The sequence below is a fragment of the Periplaneta americana genome, chromosome 12 (genome assembly GCF_040183065.1).
Source record: "Periplaneta americana isolate PAMFEO1 chromosome 12, P.americana_PAMFEO1_priV1, whole genome shotgun sequence".
Classification (NCBI taxonomy): Eukaryota; Metazoa; Arthropoda; class Insecta; order Blattodea; family Blattidae; genus Periplaneta; species Periplaneta americana.
The window spans coordinates 71,409,548-71,436,084 of record NC_091128.1 but is presented as its reverse complement, the minus strand read 5'-3'; the positions used below and the strand labels follow the sequence as shown (position 1 = coordinate 71,436,084).

Here is a 26,537-nt window from a genome sequence, read left to right as displayed (position 1 = left end):
AAACTGTTGATCGATTTGCGCAACTGAAAACCAGACGAATGAATTTCTTGTACAAACAAGTTGTTAGTGTAATTTAATGTAAATAGCGTAAATAATGTGACCTATGAACATATTACCGGTATTAGTTATGTGGACAAGTGTCTCATAAATTACAAGATCAAGGAAGGAGGAATACAGCTAAAGAAGAACACATTTAAGGTGAGACTCTACTTATTGTTTAAAATAGCATCGTAGCTAGTTCAGATTTGTTTAACATAAATAATTTGTTGATCGTGACACATGTATAAATTTGTAATTAAGTATATAGGTCTAATTAAATGTATACACATAAACCAGGTCTAATTATACAATCAATAATAATTTTGCATGAATATGAACGTAGACCTATTTATATTGCATGAAGAACGGAATTCAAAATAAATTATTGAGCTGTCCCACCAAAAAATATATGCACAAGCCGCCACTGCCGTAGAATGGCGAAAACGTAATACGGCGAACGCCAATAGGGGTAGTTATCCCCACCCACATGAAATGTGCATTCGACACAACACTAGCCTATCACGTAGAGTGTGTGGTGAGCTAGTAGGGGAAAAGTGGAAAGGGGTCGTGGGCGGAGCTTAGCGTTCGCCGTATTACGTTTTTACCGGAAAATGCTTAACATAATGTACAAATTGTTATTTTAATGTTTCTACATTATTTTAATACTGAATCGAATTTTGCGCGGCCAAATAGCGTAAAAGGATCACTGTGCGTCGTGACAACAAAAGACTGGGAGGGATATTGCAACAAAGTGGAAGAAACGGAACAAGAATACTGGGATCATGATAGGGTTGTGTCAGATGTGATCGATGCCATCATCATTGAAAATCGAAATGATCCAAATGATACGAGCGAAGATGAAGATGATACCAGCGAGCCCGAAGAGAACTTCTCTGACTCAGAACTTGCGCAACCAGTATAAGGTAATTCATTATTTTAATATTGTTTTTTATATTGTATTATACCACTCTCTTAATCCCTCTATATAGGAAATAACATATGCAGGAGAGCGCATGTTTTTTTAAACTGACGTTATAACGGTAATATTATCTCTCTACTTCGCTCCAATAGATGACGCAATAGTACTGTCTTCCTCCGACGAGTTTAGTGCCGGGACCTGAGGTATTCTTGCCATCGGTACGAGGGGGGTGGGTTGCAGGTAGATTCTTTTGTTGCTACAGACAAGCCGAGCCGAGCGGAGTGGGAAGTATTAATCGTCCAAAAATATGCAGTCTTCAGTTTGTAGTAGTGTGTGAATATTTCATATACATATTGTTTACCTAGGCCTATATGGTTTTGTTATTAATATATTAAATATATTGTTGCAATTTTTGCTCAAACATCTCCCTGATGTTAGCTATGTTAATATTATATGAATTACTCATATGAAATATTTCACTGTTACAAGTCATTTTTTAAGGAAACATGCTGTGGAAAATGGGTCAACGAGACGAGTAGATATTTTAGCGTACAATGCTGACACTAAATAGGGCATCATTGTGGACCCCACGATACGTTTTGAAGTAGAATGTCATCAGTCAGCCGAGGTCCACCTTGAGAAGAAGTCGCTCTATGAGCCTACAGTCAACTATTTTAAGCTGAAATATGCCTTAATTCACGTTGAGGTATTCGGCTTGCTCATAGGTGCTCGAGGGACTATACCAGCTTTTTTCGAAGAATTTCGACGGCAGTTTGCTCTGCCAACATCTCTGAAGGATGACATTGTGATAATTGTATTAAAAAAATCCTGCCACATCCTAATTAATCACATGATGCCACATTAATAGCAATTGTAATTTTTCACGCCCTTTTCTTTGTTTCCCTTTTTAAAACTTAATGTCTATGTTTACATATGTAAAATAATTTTTGAGGATATACTGAGTCCGTAAGGGCAATCCTCAATGGGAGCAGTTTAATATTATCATTATTATTATTATTATTATTATTATTATTATTATTATTATTTTAAATTGATTACTTTACAAATTTAATTCAATTCTACTAATCACTAAATTTTATAGTATGATTCTTCTTTTCATTTATATTATTGTAGTTTTATTATGATTTTTAATGTTCATATATTTTATTGTATTTGTATTTCTGACGGTGTGATGGCCTTAACTTCACCAGAATAAATAAATAATAGACTAAATAAATAAATAAATAAAATGTTCTACAATACTTTCCTTCTCTGAACACGTTAAGTACGAATGGTTTTATCTCTATCTCGCCAAAAATACGTTAGAAAACTAATAGGCATACTGCTCTCGTAAATTGGGCGAATGTTTTCAGTATGATTGTACTTCCTTCCAGACTGGCGACGTCACTGTTCCCTCCCACTCCAGTACCAAGCTAGACTAGTCGGAACCGCATTCCTCTCAGCCCCAAACTCCTCAGAGGATGACGTAGTGATGTGAAGTTGACGGCCCCGTATTGTGGATGGGTGAGGCGCGGGGAACAGAGATACTGCCTGCCTCTGTGGAGCAGTGTTGCCAACCCTGTCAGTTTTCGGCTAACTATATACTTCCTAGAATCTGATAAACTGGTGGAAAAATCTGCCAGAAAAAATATTCTGTATTTAATTCTGTAATTCTGTTTACTGTAAAGAATTAATGCCCTCAATATAGTATAATGTAACAACCTGATAAGTAGCACATCTGACAATTCACATATAGCTCAGCAGAGAATGTAACATGTAATCTTTTTTTTTAATCCCAGTCCCTAGTTATGCCACTCTTTTTTAACACATGACACAATTAACTCTTTTACGCACGAATTAACGTATAGATTTGGTTCCAACTAGCTCTCAATAAAAAATTAGTATTTCAGAATCATCCAAGTCTTCTTCTATAAAATAATGTTTTCTTTTTTTTTTTATATAAATATGCCTACCAGGTCTCTTTGGACCCTTGCCTTTTACAAAAAACATGATTATACAAATTGAAATATAAATAGGTAATATTTAAACAACATTGATTAATAAGAACGTCAAAGGCGGAGGTATTTGCATCAATAAAGAGCAAAGGGTTGGTTATTCCTGCAGTCTAAGTATGGTAGTCCACAGATTTTATAAATTTAATATACTTGTTTTTTTTTTTTTAAAGATGGGATATGACAGGAGCGTTGCGATCGGAAAAACAACTGAATGTCACATAGCATGGTAGGCCTGTTGCTATGGTAACAACGGTTGAGTTGCCAAACTTACCGTTCCCACATGGTGAGTGCTTAATAGCTCTCTTGGCGACATTTATTGTGCACACAATTGGTACGTTTCGTCTTTGATTCTCTGTCGATTTTTGTATCGTTTTCTTACCTTCGCGTCAATTGTCAATGAATGTTTTAACGTCCGCCATCTTAACATCAATTGCTAGCTTTCATCAGCTGGCAGCATGGTAGTCCATATTAGCAACACAGCACTGTAGTTCCAAGCTCGGCCGCTTAACTGTCATGTCCCATCTTTTACCTAGTAAAAGGTTATGCTGTTTTCAGACGTCGTCGGTACGAAGTTTGATGATCCAGCCACATCACTATTATTGCTAATATTATTGTTGTAAGCTTTCATGGTACCTGTCAAAAAAAAAAGGTCTAAGACAGGTTACGGTATGTAAGTATATCAGTGTTTTTCAACCTTCTCGATGTTGAGGCCCACTTTTCCATACGGGGCACCAAAAATCTCGTATTTACGGACAATATGTCATAGACGGCCAACTTTTTCTTATTGTTCTTGTATTATTTTTATCTACTGTTTGTACGGATATCGTGTTGTAGAGCCGCCGGTGTAGCTCAATCGGCTAAGGCCGAACTTGCGCTCGGCCGCGTGTTCGATTCCCGTTTGGGCTGATTACCGAGGTTTTCTCTAACCATAAGATGAATCTCAGGTAATATATCGCGAATCCTCGGCCTCATCTCGCCAAATAGGCCTACCTATCGCTATCATCAATCTCAGCGACAGTAAATGTTTATTTGTACACCCCACTACTCAGTTCATTCCGACAAGAAAAGACTTTGTTTACTGCATGTAGGTATGGTAATTGAACGGGTTACATCAGCTTTTTGTCTATGCGGATAACGTAAATATGTTAGGAGAAAATCCACAAACTATTAGGGAAAACACGGGAATTTTACTTAAAGCAAGTAAAGAGATACGTTTGGAAGTAAATCCCGAAAAGACAAAGTATATGATTACGTCTCGCGACCAGAATATTATACGAAATAGAATATAAAAACTGAAAATTTATTCCTCGAAGAGGTGGAAAAATGCAAATATCTTGTAGCAACAGTAACGAATATAAATGACACTCGGGAGAAATTAAACGCAGAATAAATATGGGAAATGCTTGTTATCATTCGGTTAAGAAGCTTTTTTCATCCAGTCTGCTCTCAAAAACCTGAAAGTTACAATTTATAAAACAATTATTTTACCGGTTGTTCTGTATGGTTGTGAAACTTGGACTCTCACTTTGAGAGAGGAACAGAGGTTAAGGATGCTTGAGAATAAGATGCTTAAGAAAATATTTGGGACTAAGAGGGGTGAAGTTACAGGAGAATGGAGAAAGTTATTCCTGAATTAAAAGACTTGAAGATTAAATCACATGGAGGTTTTCTTTATTTTACTTGTTAGAAAAATTAAAATTTGTTCAATAATGTGAACAATAAGTAACAAAACGTGGAGGTTTCGAAAGACATTTTAATGTATCATGGTAGGTCTATACAGAATCATCGAAGCTATGCGTAAGTGCAAAATTATCACGACCCTTTTGCTGGCCGTGTTTACTTTTTTCAAAAAATCGCTAGCCGACCAATGTCAGCTACGTCTTATTTCGAGCGTTACTCCGTGCTAAATGAAAGCATTTTCCATAGCTCGACAAACGTATTACATATTTCTCGCTGTAGTGTGTTACTGTCTGAAAATGAAAGACATACAGGTAGTTCACTTTCAGCAATTAAAACGAATCAGAGGAAACGAAATCTGAAGGAAAAACACGGAACTGAAAACAATCAACTTGCCAAAATAAATGAACCAGCTGAAGAATGTAGTTTGAAAACATACTTTTTAATTGAACAAATCCAGGCTTTCTGGAAACAAAATTATAACTTCCATTAAATCACACCGAAAATCTGCATACTGTTATTTAACATGTCATCTATAATCTCAAATAAGACTGTAATATTCTAAATGCACAGGTAATAGCTGTCTCCACACACATTACACAGTTCATAGTTCTCGGTATAGTATGTTACGGGCATAAAGAACTAAAATCAGCTATAAATCGGCTGAGTTGGCAACACTGCGTGAGGAGTTCTCTGCAGGAAGAGGTATTCTTCTCATCGGTGCGGGGGGATGGTGTTTGCTCGTCGTATTATCGCTCGATTGAGGTGGATACTTAAATTGTTATTGGCTACTAAACTAATGCCGTAGTTCAGACGAAGAGGATGTAACAATCGTTGCCGTTATCAGATTGAAATAATGTACGAAAGTTAAAGTTGTGTGCTCAAAGCGTGGTTTTTGTACGAGCGGTAACAATGGCTAGCACGAGTGAAGAAGCCAATGTCATTATTAATAGTGAAGTTCGAACAGTAATTGAAACTATCGTTACGATGTGCGACGAAGAAGCGAGAACGAACACAGTATTTATTCCACTGGTCCGTGCAACGCAAAGAGCTGCGGCGTACACAGGTGTGTCTGCAGGAACAATACAAAATATAAAGAGGGAAATGAGAAATAAGCAAACATCCAGCTCTGATTCACCAATAAAAACACCAAAGAAATGCCGCCCAAGATCAAAAAGATATGTGTATATTGAGAACTCTGACTTGCGTATAATTCGAAGAACTGTGCATGAGTTTTATACAGTTAACAAGACAGTTCCCACGTGTAGAAAATTATTGCCTGTAATTAGAGAAAAGGTACATTTTCCGTGGGGAGCTGAATCACTCAGAAGAATTTTACACAAGATTGGTTTTAAGTGGAACGCTAAGCGTCAAATGCTAATAGAAGATGATTGCAGTCCGCGCAGTGAGTTAGAAGAGGATTTTCCGGACTCAGAACTTGCTCGACCTCTATAAGGTACTGTATGTCTAATGAAATGTATTATTTCTATTTCACAACGTGTTAATTTCATCTCTCAATCGTCGGCATATCTCTGATTAAGGCTCTGCTTGATATGTATAGCTGTAAAAAAAAAAGTGACCGCACTCGTGAACAGCGAATATATTTTAAGTCCACTTCGGATCACAGTGATGTTACACGATGCACGCGTTTGTAGATGCGCACTTCAAGCAGTTTCTGAACTATGGTGGTTAGGCAGCAGTCGTTCGATATCTGCGTCTCGTAGGGCGGCGGTGGAGTGCTCGCTTAATGATTCGAAGGTTGTGAGTTCAAGCCTTGTTCAAGTTATCATTTTGTTTTGTTATCGTTCGTTAGTGATATAAATAATATTGAAGTTATAATCTGTATTCTGTTATCGTTCTTTAGCGATATAAATAATAATGAAGTTATTTATATTTTGTTATCGTTCTTTAGCGATATAAATAATATTAAAGTTATTTGTGTTCTGTTATCGTTCTTTACCGATATAAATAATATTCAAGTTATCATTTATATTCTTTTAACGTTCTTTAGCGATATAAATAATAGTCAAGTTATCTTTTATATTCTGTTATCGTCCTTTAACGATATAAATAATATAAATTTAATGTTAGGTTTGGGACAATAAAGCGCATAATATGAATGTTAGTATTTCTTCTTATATTATTACATTATATGAGGCACAGTCAAATGCGCGGGTCACCATGCGTATATCCAGAGCCTTGTTCAGTTACAAGCCGGAGCCATACGTCGGCAACACTGTAATTAACTGTCAGCCGAAGGCCGACCATACAGTACACGTTTTTGTGCTAATGCCGATTTTCAATGTAAATTAATGTTATAATGTAAGTGTGTGTCGATGGAATTATGTTCGCGGTCGTACCAAACGTTCATTATTGATTACTATGTGCGTGTTGGCAATAAAATCAAGACAATAAATGAAAAAAAAAAAATGGTTGCAATCTTTGGAAATTTTTACGGTTAATGATGACAAAGTAAATATTAAATATTGTATTAACTACATTTTTATAGTCTTACTTGTGGTTTGTGATGTATCAGAATTCTAGCCAAATTGTTGGGTCTCGCCTGCTATATCAATAAAGTTACGCCGTTGATTTTCAAGTTCATTGTAAACAGCTGTTTTGTGATCCCATAAAATAAGTTGCAGTTTTGAAGATTCGGAATGCCTGCTATACGTCAGGAGTATCTATAATTTGTAGATGCATACACTCACTTTGTTGGTTTTCAAGGTTTATTTATTAATATTATTCCTTTTGTAATAAATTAGTTATAAACATGTCTCTTTCCACATCGAATTTACAGGATTTAAAGTTCACTAAGTTTACGCTAATTGGCACATACTTAATAGATAATGATGTGTTTTGTTACGTATGTTGAAGGTATTTTTCTTAATTTTTTCATAGATCTTTATACTTGGCCTTGGCCTATTTAAAATTATATTTTTAAAAATTTATAACAAATAATTTAGGATAACAGTATTGTTATGATGACTGGCGAGGTTCAAACTAAAACTGGCTTCCTGGGTATCGGAAATATTTATTGAAAAGCACGACAGATCACATGGAATTAAAATATAGGCCTATATGGTATCCTAGACCTTTCACGTCAGAGGTGAAACAACATAAAGCGACAAAACATTGTCAATTTAATAGCCACATAATCAGTGGCGGCTCGTGAACTTGTGGATTGGGAGAGCTGCAGTAGATTTTGGTACATACAAATTTCACTTCTTGATACCATTACTAATAAGTATAGGACAAAAATAAATGCACTACATATCGAAAAACCAACATTTTCTCTCTTAGTTGGGAGCTGTCTGTGGCATCATTTTCTAATCGCTAAAAAAAAAAAAAAAAAAAAAAAAAAAAAAAAAAAAAAAAAAAAAAAAAAAACCAACACCATCGATTTCAGTCTGAATTTCTGATCGGCAGACACTCAACTTGCAATCTACCAGTTCATTCTGAATTGTCTTAGAATTACTTTTAAACAGTGGCATGTTCCAAATGATTTTTGAGAGGCTCGTTTAGATTACTCACGGACTGTAGCAACCCACGAAATACACCAGAGTCTTTCGAATCGTTTTTTCATCATGTCCCCTAAGGGGAAGTTCATATTGGCCACAAAATTTGATACAATCAATATTTTTTAAAATAATTTCACGATTTTTTCTCACTTCTTGATTATGTTTGAGAATGTTTGTTCTGTTCGTTTCACTTATTGCAGCAATATTAGTTTTGCCTAACATAGCCAATGAAACAACATTTTTCAAGTGAGATTGCGAAGATTCGTGCTTTTTAATTTTTAGGGGCAAATGTCCTAAATCTGTCACACCACTCCTAGTCTATGCAGTATCACCACCGAAGAGGAGGCAACCACAAATGCTCAGCGTAAATGTCATTATTATACTTCCTTACATATATGCACTATTTCGGCTGGAAGAAGCTCGAGTAAGATTTAAGTTGGGTGACGAAAGACCCTTTAATTTGACTTCATTACATCAATTTTCTCCACAAGGGAAAGTTGAGAAAAAATATAATTAATATTCTGTAATTCAAACACACTCATGCTTGCATTTTGCACTGGTTAAGTTACGGTACTAAGACGTCACACCAAAGCAACACTGAGATAATATACTGATGGTCAACAATTTTCTAAAACTGGAAAAGAAGTCTCTCTCGTATTTTATGTGCTATATCAAAAGGATTCTACTCGTGCAATCATTTTGAGTTAAAGCAAATATTAGGTTCTGCTGAAAGCTGGATATATTCGTAATAATAAGACAAAAGAGAATATTAATTTCGTTATATTAACTCCATAAGATTCTACAACAATAAGTATGTGAAAAGAAAATAAAAATTTTGTCGTAAGTTTCAAGGGACTAGAGAATCCATTTGACGTAGCATTACAATAGCGGTGTGGTAATGCAAGCCACTGCAGCGAAATATGGGTTTTAAACAGCGGAAGTTTCCCTCTGCTTCCCTTCACTTCTCTATCCCCTGACCAAGCAAGACACACTATCTTACGAGCTGTCCCACCCTCCAGATCCCAGGACGACTTTGAATGCAGTGTCAATTCCAATACAGTCGACGCGCAAAAAGATAATGCATAAGATAATAGTACATATTCCCGGCCAAATGAAATATAAAGCAATTTACCAATAAAAGCTGTAACAATCCTTCTACAAATTAAAATAAATATTATTTTTATTTTCCTGTCAAAGCAAGGAGTGCTGCAGCTCTGCAGCTCTTATGGACGAGCCGCCCCTGCACATAATGTTTAATTGATTTGAATAGGGTATTGCGAAAGTACGTCGTTATTTTATTTATTTTTGGTAGAAGTAACATTTCTTTAAGTATTTATTTATTTTCCCTAGTACCATCAATTGAAAACACGTATGATTTTAATTTTTTTTTCTTGAAGTTATAAGTGGCTGGCTGTATGCAAGTACTTAGGCGGTATTCTGAAATTCAAATAAAATACCATTTCGGATTCCATAATAAATTACGTACATCAATACGCTGAATCTTGATCATATGCACTTAGTTTTGTTTCAATTAATGTCGAAAATGTACGTGTGACAACGAAATCAAAGCACTAAAACGTCAAACGTCATGCCTTTATTTCGCCTCCGCCCGCCTCCACTCTGCGTTGCCAAATCTACCCATGCTCCGGCTTGTAACTAAAGAAGGCTCTAGTATATCTCATGGCGGGCAAGTTGGTACACTGGCTTGCAAAACTTTTTTACGAAATAATGTGGAAGTGAACTTTGTGAGATATTATGTTGGCAATATGTCTACATATCCCACTCCACATGTCGTCCTGGGAAGAGAGGTATTTGAACTCTGAGTTGCTAATATACCTAGCTAATCGAACCAAAGACAACCTTTTAGAGCAATAACGGTATACCTTATTGCATAATCCAGTAACGCTTTGCTTCCAATAAATTCAAGTTAGCAGCTTTTCCTTATTTCTCAGTGACAAACTAGTTATAATAATAACTTTATGTTTTATATATAATAAATTATATTATAAAATAATATAACACATTATAAAATTATGTATCAAATTCGTTTAATATTTCTATACAATATAATATAAGTACGGTATATGGTTTTACTTCTCATAAAAGTTTTTTTTTGTTTTTTTGTTTTTTTTTTGTTTTTTGTTTTTTTTTTTTTTTTTCATTTTCAGCGCTATCAAATCATTACATATTTTAATTGTTGTTGGGGTCAACGTCTCAACTCTCATTATAAAGGGACTCTAGAGTCTACACATTACAGTTAATGACGGATTCATTATTTCATGGTAAATTTATTTCATTTGAGTACATAATGTACCTAGATGTACTCGTATTAATTGAATGTGTTATATTTTCGCTGTGTCGACTGCTAGCTGGTGTGATGTCAGTGCCAACTCCAGGGAGAAAGCAGACTCTCACGCTCAAGCTGGTTTGAAGGTCGTTGATATCAGTCCTGCTACATCAAAGGTACCGACGCGAAGTGTCCATACTGTGTAATTATACGCTACTCTACAGTCGCGCTCAAACCTCCTGACTTTTGCGAGAGCCAGTAACATGCGAGCGCGATGTTGTCACAACTACACTCTCCGTCTCTGTCACTCAGCGACAGTACTTTTAAAACTGTGGAGCGCGACCCTTTACCTGAGATTGGCTTGATAGGGAGATGCAGAAGGCTTCTCAATAATAATAATAATAATAATAATAATAATAATAATAATAATAATAATAATAATACCGTAATAATAAATAACATCAGATTGCATCGAATGAAATTACTCGCAGAATTTATATCAGTTTTTGTAAGTTTTAGTTTTATTAGGGTTAATAAAGTTGTCGAAGGTGCAGTGTGATAAAATAAATTGAATGAGAGGATTAATTTGAAATAGTAATTTTTTGTACAAATGAACTGATATGGCCCTAAATAGCATTATGTCCATGATGTCAAAGCATATTCTTACAAAAACAGCGGTTTTATATACCTGTGTTCCGTTTAAGGAAAATGATGAATTAATAAAATGTACCTTCTGTGCTGCAAATTTCTACTCCAGTAGCAGAGCTAATGGTGAGCCAACATTCTCGTCGTCGTCGTCAGTCCCCTCATTGTCATCTGTGTCACTGTCTTCTTGTAAATTAATAGTCCTTGGTTCTAAAATGTTTTCCCGGCCTAACTCTTTAGCGAAATCTTCCTCCTATAATTTCACCGCGTATTTCACACTTTTTACCCAGTCCTCAATTGTCATATTATCAAGTTCCTTATTTACAAGTTCTTCTGCATCCGACATTTTGAAAGTTTTGTTGTTTCTGGCGACCTCCCTTTTCACCTGAGCCCAAATTAGTTGTATTGCATTATACTGGCAATGATAAGGTGGGAGTCTTATAACGTCATGCCCCATTTCATTGGCCAGCTGATCAAATTCACACATTTTTTACTGCTTTTGAAAGGCAACACTTTTTCCAAAAGTTCTGACTTAGTTTCTGAGGGAGAAAAACTAACACCTTTATTTTTCAGCCATTCACTGATTTCGTCTTTTTAGAAGAGATATTTGGTATTCTATTAATGCTCACGGAATGATATGGAGCATTTTCCTAATAATAAATACTCCCTTCCTCTAGATGATTTAGAAATCTGTTTAAGAACTAATCGCGAAATGATTGTGCAATAATTTCTTCGTGATAATCACTGGTTTTCTTTGATCTGAATATCCATTTACTACCTGGAACGAAATTTGTTTCAGCTGATCCCACATGGCAAACAATAAATCTACCTTCCTTTCCCTATTTGAGTCTTGCCAAACATATTTCAGAGAATGATTTTTATTGACCCACGTTACATCAAGGTAACGTGTCACGTGTCAAGTGTCACCTGATGATCTGGTCACGTGCATTTTGCGCAAAAACTTCAGTCTTGCAGCAACAATACCATTCCGTTCCATTAGTTATTTTCGCCCATCATTGGTTTTTCTGTAGCAGAATCCCAACCGATTCAATAATCTTTTAGTGGAAGAAACTGAACCTGAGTAATTAATTTTTTTTTCTAAGCAGTAAGTTATGGTTAGTTTGTTATATGTCGGAAATTTTCCATTATCGTAAAAGTAAAAAATTGTACGTTGTACAACGTCTTCTTGGAAGTCATCTAGATTTGTAACTCTTTTAGGAGAATGGAACAATTTATCGGCACCTTGTGTTTGCGTTCTTTTAACTTTTCTTCATACACGGGACACTGTAGAGACACTTAAAGAACACGCCTCGGCAGTCAGTGCTTGACATTTTGAAAAGTTAATATTTTTACGCATTTCTTCAGAAGAAATATTATAAACACTAAACACCATTTTCCATATCCACTCGATCCACCATTCCGACTTGCATTGGGCTCACTAAGAGACATATTAATTGTTTTGAGAATGCCAAATCGCCAACACACGAAAAAGATATTATTGCATTACACTTTCATATACTATACTTTAAACAGAGCGAATTGCACACAACACCATCAGAAATCGAACTGACATTTCAATTTTAGTAGTCTCTCGTCTCTCCTCTCACAAACAGATACTGGTAACTCTGTTTATGTTCTGAAGGGACCCTTTGTTTGAAGCTGTTAGTTTATGGTTCTCAAAATTCTTACATATGATAAACATTCCTTATGGCATGGCAGAGCTGTATAAACATCGTTCACTACTTCATTGCTGGAAGTGAGCACAAAAGCAATGAGTCAGAGGCAACTGTGTCGGAAAAATTGGAAATCTTAGGAAAGTACGATTAAAACAGTACCTGTACTCTTAATCAGAAACAACTCTCTGATTCATTAGGAATCCCATCATCGACATTAAGGACAATAATAAAAAATCGCGACTCAATCTCTGCAGTTGCCACGTCACGAGGATGTAAGTGCAAGAAAGTGAAGTGTGATAAACATGAGGACTTGAAGAACACGCACACGATAAATAACTATAAATGACTTTTTTTTTTCGAAAGGATTAAGTACAGTACATATTGTAAATGTCTTTGACATACAGTACAGTAATTACATAATGGAGTAGTACTGTATTACCTTTCATGAGTCATGTATTTCAATAAAAAAAAATGCTAATAGATAGGGGAGGTTGCCCTAGTGCCGGTCACTTAAGCCTTTATCATTATTTGAGGTAAATCTGTTAATGAATTTAAACAAAACTGAAATCTGAGGATATAGGACAATATGGATAATAAGTCAGTACAAGAATTGTATCAAATAACTTACGTTTAATTACCCATGATTTAGTGTTTTCTAAACTGTTGAGATAATGACTTTCAAAAAACTGTTCCCAATACTGGTCACTTTGGTGTACAAGGAAAAACAAAGGTATGACTGAACAGTTACACAAAAATTAATACAATTATGTCTGTTCTCTTGATATGTCTCACTCTTAGTCATTTCTTGCAATGCTCACACACAAAATAGACTATTTCGTCACTGTCTGCACAACCTACATGAGCCCAACCACAACACTTGCAACACTGCACCCAATCCTCCTCAAAAGATTCACCACAAATAATGCATTCAGTTTCCTCGGTATCATTTTTGTCTTTTTTGTTGATTTCATTTTCATTCCCAAACTGAAATTTACGTTTGGTAGGCCTACCGCCTGAAATTGCCTTCTTCTTAGGGTCATTGTTTCCACACAATGCCTTTTCTTTCTTCTGTCGCTTGATTTCCTCCTTTTCTTCTAACATATTTATAAAGGGGGTGGACGTTAGAATTGCACTTTTTTCTCCTCTCCTTTTTCTGTTAACGATTTTCCTCTGCAAGTCATCAGCTACAGGAGAGATCTTAGCTATGGTCTTCTGGAAGTCTGTAGATCTAGATGTCAAAGGAACAGCCATGTCAACTACTGGATTTTTCGAAAGTGTCGATGATGACTCTGGCAAAGAGTTGACATTGAAATTTGTAGTCTCTGCTGAAGGTTTGCCAAGTTCACCTCCCTCTGCCACTTTTCTTGTGTTAGACGCTGGCAGGAAATCCAGTTGTGAAAAAATATTCCTGTTGAAAGGATATATCCCTGTACATTGGAATCCTGACTTTGCCAATTCCATCCTGCATATTTCTGTGAATGCAGTTCCTACCAATCCGCAGTTGTCTTTGTCTGTGATTTTCAACCTCAGTTTCCCATACTTGCTCATCCACTCTTCACACGCTGCATTGTATGCAGATTTGAAAGGCCTCATGACTGCACGATCCAGAGGCTGGAGTTTGTGTGTTATATGTGGGGGAAGGCTCAACATATGGACGTGATGCTTTTTGGCAAGAAGAATAGCTTGAAGATCTTTGCGTGTACTGTGACCATTTAAGATGAGCAGAACTGGAGTTTGTTCTGTAGGATTTACTCTCTCAATGAAAGCCTTCAGCCATTTAATAAATCCTGAAACTGAAATCCAGCCGTTTTCTTGAGCATCAAAAATGCTACCATCTGGCACATCTTTCATCAGCTGTGGATTCATTCGAATCCTCGGAAATACAAATAAAGATGGGATGAGTTAATCATCAGCAGCATTGATGCAAAGCATCATTGTGATATTCCTGCCCCATTCACCTGATGTTAGCTTACTTACTTGTTTTTTTCCCTTAATGGACAACACTTTCTGAGAATTTGAATGTACAACACTGACACCCGTCTCGTCGCAATTAAATATCTTGTCTGGAGGGAATGAGTACTTATCCATAAGTTCTAATTTGTTAAAAAAAGCATCTACTTGCTCCTTGTTAAAGCTTTGAGCTCTCTGCAGGCTTCTTGATTGAGCATAATGTAGAGAAAATTCGGGATGCCGCTTTATAAATCCCAGATAAAACTTGTTCCTTGCAGCTTTCTTTATTTTATTGAATTGGTGGACCAATTTGAAATGCTCAGCCAGAGCATAGGCTAGCTTTAAGAGTTCAGTTTTATTTACAGGCAAGAAACAACTATCAAGATATTTGAGATATGAAACAAGTTCGCCCTCTAGTTCATCTTCAAAGGTTTTTTTTAAACCATCCCATTGAGGGTGCAATTTGAATGCATTTCTCCTTTCTAGGAGCACATACACGGTCACTCAAAGTGTTTCTAGGGACAGAGAAGCGACCAGCTGCTTCCCTCAGATTAAATTTTCCCGCCATCATACCATCAACAGCCATTTTAATGTTTTTTTCATCCCATTTTCCTTTCTTGGTTGCTGCCATCTTGACAATAATCCCTGAAATGAATAATAAGTTTACTACTATTGTTACAAGACTTCCTGTCATGACCGGTATTAGGAACAGACATAGTGACCAGCACTAGGGCAAGGTAAGGGGTTATAAAGATCATGACAAATGAATCATATAACAAAATTTTTCGTAATGTAAGCATATTAAATCATTGCTTAGGTATGTGAAGTATATAATAAAATATAATGGATAAGAACAACTCACCTAAACACAATCAGTAATGATGGTCCAAACTTTAACAGCGTAATACAAAAACCACGTCGTGCTCACTTCACAAAGGTTTCCTCCAGACTGGCGAGGTGAACACTGAACCCTATGCAAGGAACCAAGTTCCTTTGTCACCGGCTATCACTGCATAATTGGTTGCTTCTCCTATCTAGCTTATAAATGTGTAACTACCTGCTGACTGGTACTAGGGCAATCTCCCCTACTGTATATAAGTCAAAATTAGTATACCCGCCTAATACGTGGTCCTGGTTAATATGTGGTTTACATGTGGTTCCTTGAATAGCGTGTTATCGGGGTTTTACTACATTAACCCATAAAATGGCACCACTGGGGGTAGAAATGTGATTTTTGTTTCCATGTGTTCAGAAAGCATTAAACATTCATCATATATACATGCAGGGTCCCTACAACATACCAATTTTCTGAGCGCACTTATTTGATTTTGAGATTTCTAAGCAGCGAGTATGCAGTGAGTGAGCATGCCCATATGTTGCAACAGAGCACTATCGCTATTGGCTATCGCCAATAAGTGGACACACCTGCAAACGTCAGGAGGTTTGAGATACGTGTGTTCGTCCAACATCACTAATGGAGGCAGGTAAAGAAAAACAGCGAGGTGTATTGCGATTTTTGACTACTGAAGAAGTAGGACGAAAAATCCATCGTCGCATGTCTGTTGTTTACAGCAAACACAGCATGTCATGTTCGCGTGTACTGGAATGGCACAAGAGATTCTGAGAGGAATGTGTGTCACTGCAAGACGATGCTTGCATAGGACAGGCCATCATCGTGCCATCACGCCTGCTGTTATTGCTGAGGTTGATGGTCTTATACAGGGAAATCGAGGGATCACTGTGGAAGAACTTCGTCGTTTGGTGGGAATGAGTCACGGTGCCATACACGTCATTGCGGCGAAGCACTGCATTACCGAAAAATCTGCATGTGATGGGTTCCACATCAGTTCACGAAGGAACAAAAAGCAAACAGAATGGCTGCTTCACTGGGTCACTTGCAATGATACCACGAGGAAGAGTATGCATTTCTGTCCTGTATTGTCACTAGGGACGAAATGTGGTGTCGCCATTTTGAACCGGAGAGCAAATGGCAGAACCAACAATGGAAACACATAAATTCTCCCTCACCAAAAAAGTTCAAAGCAATACACACAAGTTCCGATAAAATCATTTTAACATTCTTCTTCGATTCTAGGGATCTTCTCCTTGTTAATTTCTCGAGCATGGGGCCATAATGAATGCACAGCCTTTATGAAGGAACTTTGCAGAAACGAAAACATGCCATTAAGTCAAAACGCCCTGGAATGCTATCGAACAGCGTTATCCTTGTTCATGATAATGCCCGCCCACATACGGCGAACTCCACGAGGAATATTATTCAGAGATTTGGTTGGAAAACACTTCAACACTCCCCCTCTCCCACCCTACAGCCCAGCTTTCTCTCCATACGATTTTCACATTTTCAGAGAGTTAAAGAAAGACATTCGTGGACTTTGGTTTGCATCGGACGAAGACGTATGTGATTGGGTAAAGAACTGGTTCGGTAGACAGTCCAGAAGCTTTTTCAAGAATGGGATTGATCGTCTTGTCTCGCAGTGGGCTAAATGTATAAACAGTTTTGGAGATTACTTTTGAGGTAATAATGTTCTATTATACTTTTTTGGCATTTGACCCGTTTTCATTTGACTGTCCCTCATACTATCCTGTAACACAATAAAATAAAAGAAGTGACGAGGATTTGAACCTGAGACGTTGACATCTAATTTCCGACGTTGTTCTGACTGAGCTATGGCATTTACTTGGTACTGATGTAATGCAACACATTTTCAGAAACACTACAACTTAACATTCATTTAGATTATATTCTGAATAATAATGATATAAAAAGATCACATTTATGACAATAATGTACGCCAGTTGTAGTAATAGTAATTGTAGTATTTGTAACTATAACTAAAGTAATGATTAGGGACGTATTGTGTGGATACAGTTCAATGCAGGTATTTCGAAAATAAATTACGGCACTGAGGTCGAGATTATGAACTATATATTTTTTTAACTCTGTGGAATTTATGTCTGCAAATTATATAGTTATTAAAAAGTCTCTCTCTCTCTCTCTCCCTGGTTTATACAATAACATAATAATTATGTAATACTTTTCCTAATTTTACAGACATTCAACCACTTGCTATAGCTAAACCACAAAAGATAGATCTAGACATATTACGAGTAGAATATGTTAATGAAATATGCCTTGCCTAGTAAATGTAGGGTAGGTCGTGATTTACGGTCTTGGTTAAGTAAAATACCGATACCTGCCTTTGGGCACATCACCCACCATCATGCGACTTTTTCAAAAATACAACCCCTTTTTGATCTATTTGGTATGGTTTAGAAGTTAAGACCATTTTAGCCTGACTTATCTAACTGCTATGCTGAGAATATGACATAATAACTTTAACAACTGCATATTATGATGTCATGAACAGATAAACATGTCTGCAAAAAGCAGTCGCGCCCAATATATCAGACTTCATAAGAAAAGAAATTATGAATTGACAATAAAGTTTAAGACTTGCATTCGGGAGATCTTGTGTTCAAACCCCGTGGTCGACCAATCTAAAGTTTTCAAGGTTTTCCTCAGTTACAAAAGCAAATGCCAGATTGTTAATTTACATACCATGATTCAGTATCACCTTAATCACCAATATCATAAACATTAAAACAAAATCAGTTTCCTGGACACAAGCCATATTCTGTAACACACGACAACAGAAACAGAAACTCAACAAACAGTCAATGGTCTACTGATATATCTAAATATTCTACACACGCAATATGACCGTAGATATTAAAGCATGAATCCTAACTGCATAAAAAATGTTGTTGTTGTTTTCTAATGCCAGGCGTTTGGCAATAAAGTCATTTGACCTCTTGCACGCCAATATTTTTCAAATATATTATCATGACCAGCCACTGAAAAATGTGAAGGTAAAGATAATTCTCGATCTAGTAATAATCTTAATGTACCTAACCAAACGAAGAAAGAATAATGCCAAATACATATGTGAATATACAACACTCAAGCAAAACACTACAAACATCTATGTCAATTCTCCCTACACCATTTTAATGCCAAGCTAAAGTTGTTTTAATACAAAAATCTAATATTTAATGTTATTCAACGTTAATACTGGAGCCATGATTCCCTAATAATTTTTTAAGTATATTTTTTTAATATTGAGAGGGATAACTAAGACCCAGCAATGCGACCTAGTATGGGTGACTAGATTTCAAAACACACTTCTGTTACACTCTACATAAAAAATGGAATAACATACCAGTATATGTTGTTACTATATAGGCCCTAATTATTTGGAGTAAGTTAAACACAGGACTGAAGTGTGCATTATTATTATTATTATTATTATTATTATTATTATTATTATTATTATTATTATTATTATTATTATTATTATTATTACCATCATCATCATATTTATATGAAGACATTATTTTGATTGATTCTTTCAAGATGTGCTCATAAAAGTCAATAGGCTATACAAAATGTCTAAGTTAGTGTGTCTTGATCACAAAATGCTTTCACAGTCTTGATGTTATGCAGTTCTTTTCATCAGACCACAAAGAACTCATGTTTTCTCATGACACCAACAGAAATATTAACCTTTGCATATTATAACATACAGTGCACAAAGAAATTGATGCATATTATATATGTGAACTTACGAAATATTCAATACATATTTTTCTTTTGCTCAAAAACTTGTTGGATATTAGATTATTGCAAACTTATGAAGAAATATGCAATATTTTTTTTTTCTTTGAGCACAAAAATAAATTTGTATATTTATTTCTTCATAAGTTTGCAATAAAATAATATAATATGATATATATTTCGTCATAGTATTTCCTACATGTAACTTAATGGTGGACCTCACATTTTTACGTATATGGTGCCACCATTAACAATCATTACAAATAAAGGTGCGTTCACTACATCATATCGCATTCATCGGATGAATCGCACAGATTGGAAAAAGACAATCTTTGCTGTAATTGTTATGTAACTGTGTTCACTACAGCATATCGCATGCATCGGCTCTCGGTAAATCCACAGTCTAGTATATACTTCAGTATATCATATTAATACTAGTACATACAGTCATGAAACTCAATACGTAGTAAATATGCATCCATAGATAGTTGCTAACCACTAGGATCACTAATATTGCCTCATTACAGACAATGCAAAATAGTACCAGCACAGTGTATCGTTCTTAGCACCCTTACAACTCAAGTTTCGTGACTGTATATACTGTGGTAAATCTGTTCACGTTTCTCGGATGAGCAACTTTTTTTGAGTGTGATCATGGCCTTCTTTAATAAATCAATTTTAATTGCTCAACTGTTATGTTGTGCCATGTTCAGTGTCGCGTCAGCATGGCAGACGTAAAACTTATTTTGCTTGTAGAAAACTGCGAAGAATTATATAATTTGAGGCATTCCCATTACAGTAATCAAGTCGTTTCTTACATTATGTAACCAATATCTCTTTCGTTTCTTCTTCTTCAATTAAGAAGCATGAATCAATTATAAATTCTTATTTGCTAACACTCATGATTAATAGACGTAACCTCAAACTCCTCTGTTTTCAGCTATGTCAATATGGTACGTCATTTATGTTTTAAAGATCTGATAGGGAATCCGATGAGACGATCAGGTAGAGCCATTACAGTGAATGCACTTCACACACTTCACTTAAAATATCTGTTATGTGTGATTCGTCCAAGGAGTCTGATACGATGTAGTGAACACTTACCTTAACACTTCTTTGCAGTAGGCCTATACTTTAATAAAACTACCCTAATCCCACTAGCTATCTTCCCTCTTGCTGCTCAATTCATCGTCTATTTAATAGTTATCCTACCTTGTTTTTGCTATTCATTATTTATTCACTAGTTCACATATACCTTACTGTTTATACCAGTTCACTTCTTCAGCTGATTTATTATTCAATTCACTATTTGCTATAACAACTTATGTGCACCATCAATAATTCCTACTATTCACACCTTCGTTAACTCTGATGCCTTGATATTAATCTTTCCATTTACTCTTTTCTTGACCTTTTACTAGTTCACTAATATTGGTCACTTATTAACTCGAGAATTACTGTTCACTAGTGTTTTTTTTTCTATCTTAGTAAACCAGGTCGATTATCATCTACCTCTTTCACTGACCACTCCTCCCCTCTCTTCATAGCTAGCACTTGCTTCACTCACTTGCCTTCCTTATATTATCAAATCTCGTCTCCCCACCATATTTTTCATCAATTTTCGTTATACCCCACAGCTCACTTAATGATTGATTTAATTCCTCGAATTTTTTTACCATCATCCTTCTAAAATCTTTAAAATCCTCAACAATATCACCACCAAACACTGCATTAGAGTCTTTTAAATTATTTCTTTCACTCCCACCCTTGGTACTATCACTTTCTTCCCCAATTCCACGTCCCAACTCATGGATTAATTTTTTCGCTTCACTAGTCTTATTCCCTTTTCCCATGCTCTTTGTGCCACTCATCCTCACATTCAAGTGCTTTCTTAGCAGATTTGGATTCCTCTTACTCTGCAGTTTAACGTTGCTTACCTCTCTCTGTCGAGTCAACATGCTTATATTTCCTCGTTCGTCATCATATGATCATTAACCTTGTTAATATCTCCTGTTGCCATGTGGTGACCTTCAACTATCTGTTGTTCTGCCCCTGCAGTTGGGATGATTTTTTTTCCACCATTCCTGCTCTTTCTCTTGGTTATTCTGGACTGTCGACTGTGTTTCTATTTCTTCCATTAGCAAAACTGAGCTTTCCTCCCTTGGAATCTGTTCACTGTTCGCATTCGTCCTTCTCTTCGGTGCCTGTAATCCAAGTTCAGGTGCCTTTCGTTCTTTAAGCAAAACTCCAGATCATACAATTTATCATTCACTTTCAGTTTATCGTCATACATAATAAAATAATATGCAACAATTTCTTTAAGCACCGTTCAAATATGTCATGCCACCACGAATTCAAAAAAGGTAAAAATGGGACTAAAGTTCAGAAAAAGGAACAATTAACAACTCCTAAAGGTTTTGTTAGAACAATGGGAATTGAGTTTAAAAAAAGGGGACAATCCCTTTACAAAAGGAACATCTGGTCACCTAACCTAGTAGATCTATAGCACTTGTCCTTCAGCTAGGAACATTCCCATCCCACACCAGCTGATTACACTAAGGTTTGCTGAGTATTCATGTTTCAAAGCAAACAACCACTCTTTCTTAGACCAACCAACACCATGTGTCACTACTAGAAATGTTATGGAATGATAAAGGAATGGAGATCGGTAAGAATGCTGTTGAAAGGATCAAACCTCAGGATTCAGGTCCTAGTAATAAATAATACAACAACTATGTTATATTTGTTTTATTATGAACAACAGAATCGGTAACTTACATTCTAGGAGTAAAGATCCAGACACATTGTCCTCAGAACCAGTATGTCATCTTCATGGCTCCGGATGCATCAACCGGTGTCTCCATTGTGCTGGACTGTCGGACAAGTCGAGGCATCCTGTTGGACATCCTGCGACCTGAGTCCTTGCCTAGCGGCATCACCTCGTCACTGTCATCCTCTGCAAGTTGTCGTGTTGACAGTTCAAGTGAATCTTTCTCATCTTCCAAGTCCTCATAAGAACCAGCCACAGAAGAAGGCCTGTGCAACAAACAACAAATGTTACGTGATTACCAAGAATCTGTACATATTGACGTTAAAAAAATTGATTGTCTAGAAAGATAACACATACAGTACTTTCTTATTTTGCGTTTTGGACTTGTCCATCATCAGTGATGGGACATGTTTAGTAATGTTGGACAAAATAATAGTTCAAATAAAGCTTTGTTTCTTATTAATTACACTGTAGTAATCATTATGATGTATTGTATATAATGTTCATGTTCTACACAGTTAGTGTAACATTCAATATGAGTTTGTATATAAGGTGTTAAAAAAAGAAAGGGTATAATATTTTGAGAAGAGGTAGTATTCATAAAAAGGAGAAAAAAGTCAAGTAAGCATAGGTCTTAAAATTAATATCTTTAAAGAAACAAGGACTGTGAAATTGGTATTGTAACAACTATCTTCTAATGTGAGTTAAGAAAAAAGCTTCTCATATTTTAAGAGGAGCCAATATTCATAAAAACAATAACAAAAAGTCTAACAAACAGGGGTCCTAAAATGAATATATTTTAAGAAACAAGGACTGTGAAATTGGTATTGTTACAGCAGCATAACTTCTAATGTGAACTCTTTATTCGTTTCTTATTGCAATGAAGTAAACAAAAGAGTAAATACACAGATATGATATATCCGAAAAGAAACGAGCAAATATCTTACGTTTAAAAGATATGCTCGTTACAATACCAATTTCACAGTCCTTGTTTCTTCAAAGATAATTTTGGTACTCACGTCTATTAGACATTTTTTCTTACTTTTATGAATACTACCTCCTCTCAAAATATTAGACCCTTTTCTCTTAACACTCTGTACATGTCAGTGGTATGACAAGATCTGGAACATTTAAACATACAACATGCTTTTATTTTATTGTTCTCTTAAACTAAAATATTATAGTAAATTACATTAATATGGAATGAAAGATTATTTCTTTCTTTTCCTCACTGATTAACTACCGATATTTTGAAAATATACAAGAATTCGAACAGCATTACCTACCAAAATTGCAGGTTCCCCCTCTCCCTAAACGTCACAAATAAACTGAAAACTCATTTCCACTTAATGAATACATGACACTACAAATATTAATCTATATCCGTCAAGTTAAATTAAGTTTCATTAGAGGAGCATTTTTAGGTTATGTGCAAATATTCTGGACTTATCTTATGGACAAGCCTTTTTACGCGTTTTATAGCAATTCAGTTTCTTTATCATGTGCAAATGACAGTATTGTTTATAGTTTAATAATAGAGAGTTTTCGCACTCCATCTATCCGTAATTCGTTAACTCTATCATAATGCTATTAATCACAGAACCAATCACAATCGAGATGCTTATGCTAAGTGGAGCAGCTATTCAAAAGCAGATAATATGAATCTTCATGTTGTGATGAAACGATGGCAATTGCCAGATGGAATTTACTTTCCATCTATCCCGAAAATTCTGTCCATTGTATATATTATATACTTTCGTGTTGTCTTTAGGAAGTGGTCGCTGTGTTGAGCTGATCCCTCACCAGGGAAGTCCCTCTGTTGTCCACGTCTTTTATGTGATTTAAAAGAATTTATTATCCCTCTCCTACAAGCACTGGCTTGTAAGACTCAAACTAACTAGGGCTCCTAAAAAGCATTACCTACTTAAAATTAGTCCTGGTTACTGGTTGTGATATTAATTATTTTAAATATGCTCCTGTTGTATTAGCAGATATGAAGTGTACTTTTTCTGTCTATAAAACATTGTTGTCAGATAAGAGAAAGAGTTTTTCATTCAAAAAATGAACTAGATCCCCCGGGAACATACAGCTTCAGTACTTTCTGAGAAAGGGATTTCTCCTAACAAGAAAACCAGTACCGGTAAACATTTTCTGTGTGGAACTTACTGAATAGAGGTTTCAAGAATTTATCCACAAGAGTTTCTGATGATTATTATTTGTAACACACTTAATATGTCACACTGGCACAAAGTAGGTAGAACAACATTTTTTTTTTTTTTTTAGTTTGAAGCAGACATACAGATCAGCTGGTTGGTGCTGCACCTACCATTGGAATTTGGAAAAACACAGTTTCAGTGAAAGCATTGTTAAAATGGTCTTATGAGCATGCAGTATAAGCAGCCATCAGATGCATTCGAGCAGGCAGTGGTCATAAAGTAACATTCGACAGCCATTTTATAAAACAGTATTCCTGCAATAATCAGTCTTGCACTACCATAACCTCACATTTTATCAAAATGATTGGTTTTAGATTGGGCCACAATTTGTAGAATTTCTTCCATTCTCTTATTAAGGAGAAATATACAATGGCGAGGACTTAACAATAAAAATAAACAGCTACACATAATATTATAATCATTTCTGATATTGTGTTTTTTTATGTAAATACATCTATGCGGAAGGATAATTCAACAAAAACTGTACCGAAATCTTCTGCTTAAAATGTAACAAAACCTTATGCTAACTTCAATGTACTGTAACTCACAAAAATAATGGTAAGAGTAAGGATGATACAACCTGTACTGGTATGTAAAATGTTTAGTAAATAAAGATGTTTCATGTTTAATGTTCTTTGTTGTAATTACAATTTTTTACAATTGAATCGCCCCATGCAGAAAGGGCTTCAGTCACAAAAAAAAAAAAAAAAAAGATATCGATGGAAATCATATCTTTATGGGTGGCTCCATCAGCCTGAACAGAAAGGTATTCAGTCCAATGCTTGAAAAGATAGAAATTGAAGCGTCAGGCTCAGAGTTCTATGCAGAAAGGAATACAGTGTACAGAATGTTTTCTTCAGTTTTCTCAAAACTAGGTCTAATGGACTAAAGCCCTTTCTGCATGGGGTGATTCAATTATTGTAACATTAAGGTAAGGTTACCAGACATCACCATTTCCCAGGGACAGTCCCCAAATTTTGCTTTTTGCCCCCAAACAAAATTCATCCCCGGAATGTTCCCGAATTTAATCATTTGTCCTCAGATACTGTTGACTATATCAGTGTCTGGGGTATTCATTCACAAGATAAGATATCTGTTGTATGTATATTGCTGAGAACTCTTCCAGAAAGAAAAACGTTTGAAGTGACAGTGTATTATTTCCTCTTCATTGTTGGATACACTCTTTTAAAACTAACTTATATAATCACTGATTAACTTTATAACTTCTTTACTGTGTTAATATTAGAAAAATTACTTGGCTGACTAGTTTCAAGTAGTATTCATTGTGCGAAGCCGAAGCATTATTTCCCTTCAAATGTAAATGGACTTGACTTGGCTGAAATAATTTATTTCATGAAAGTTCTTGCTTGAAGAAATATATGACTTCAGAGAAAATAGCAAAGTGGAATGAAGAAAATGCTGACCTTTGCTCAAAATGGAGTGAAATATTTCAATTCTTCTCTGAGAAAATAACTTTCTGTGCACAACTTCAGAAGTTGATTGAATTACCTCTGTGTCTTCTTGGAAGTAATGCCTCAGTGTAAAGAGTTTTTTCTTTAGTGCTAACATGATGTGGACATCAGAAAAATTCAGAATGAATTGAGAAACTGTTCGAGCCATCGACTTCAACATGATCTGTCAGGAACTTCTTGCAAAATTCAGAAACCAAAGAAGCTCTGCTTAAGGAAAGAATGTAGGTATCAGTAGGTCCCTATCTCTGCCATGTTAAATTGGTGCAGTTTATGTACCTTTTTCTCTGAATGTATTTAAGGTGGAATCATGCAATTTTGAACACTACTAGACAAGAATGTTTTTAATCATCCTTGGATTTTTTAGATTATAATGTTAGAAATATTGAGATTTTTCACCAAACATCCTACATTCTAGCCTTAAAAATGCACTCTTTTGAAAATACCAGTAGTTTAAGTAGTACTGGTAGTGAAGCAGAATGAGCCTAATTATAGTATGAGTATTTCAATTCTTTAAAGTGTATAAAACAGTAGCCTATAAGTGAACGACAATCTAAAGGCCTGCTCTCATTTAGCAAAATGGAATTTAAACGAAACGTTTGTCGTTACTCACATCTAGTGGAATCGAATTGCATCGAAATGTGTTGCAATGTAAAAGGGATAGCACAGTTATGTGATGGAGGCAGAAAGAGAAGAAATACATATTCAAAGTAAGAA

The 26,537-nt window shown here is 35.6% G+C and overlaps 1 long non-coding RNA gene across 1 annotated transcript; it reads left to right on the top strand.

Annotated features, from left to right (window-relative positions):
* Positions 1 to 5,303: 5,303 nt before the first annotated feature.
* LOC138710552 (uncharacterized) lies at positions 5,304 to 24,980 on the top strand. Its single transcript, XR_011335256.1, has 2 exons — positions 5,304 to 6,106; positions 22,151 to 24,980. It is a non-coding gene; the product is annotated as an uncharacterized lncRNA (long non-coding RNA).
* The last annotated feature ends 1,557 nt before the right edge of the window (positions 24,981 to 26,537 follow it).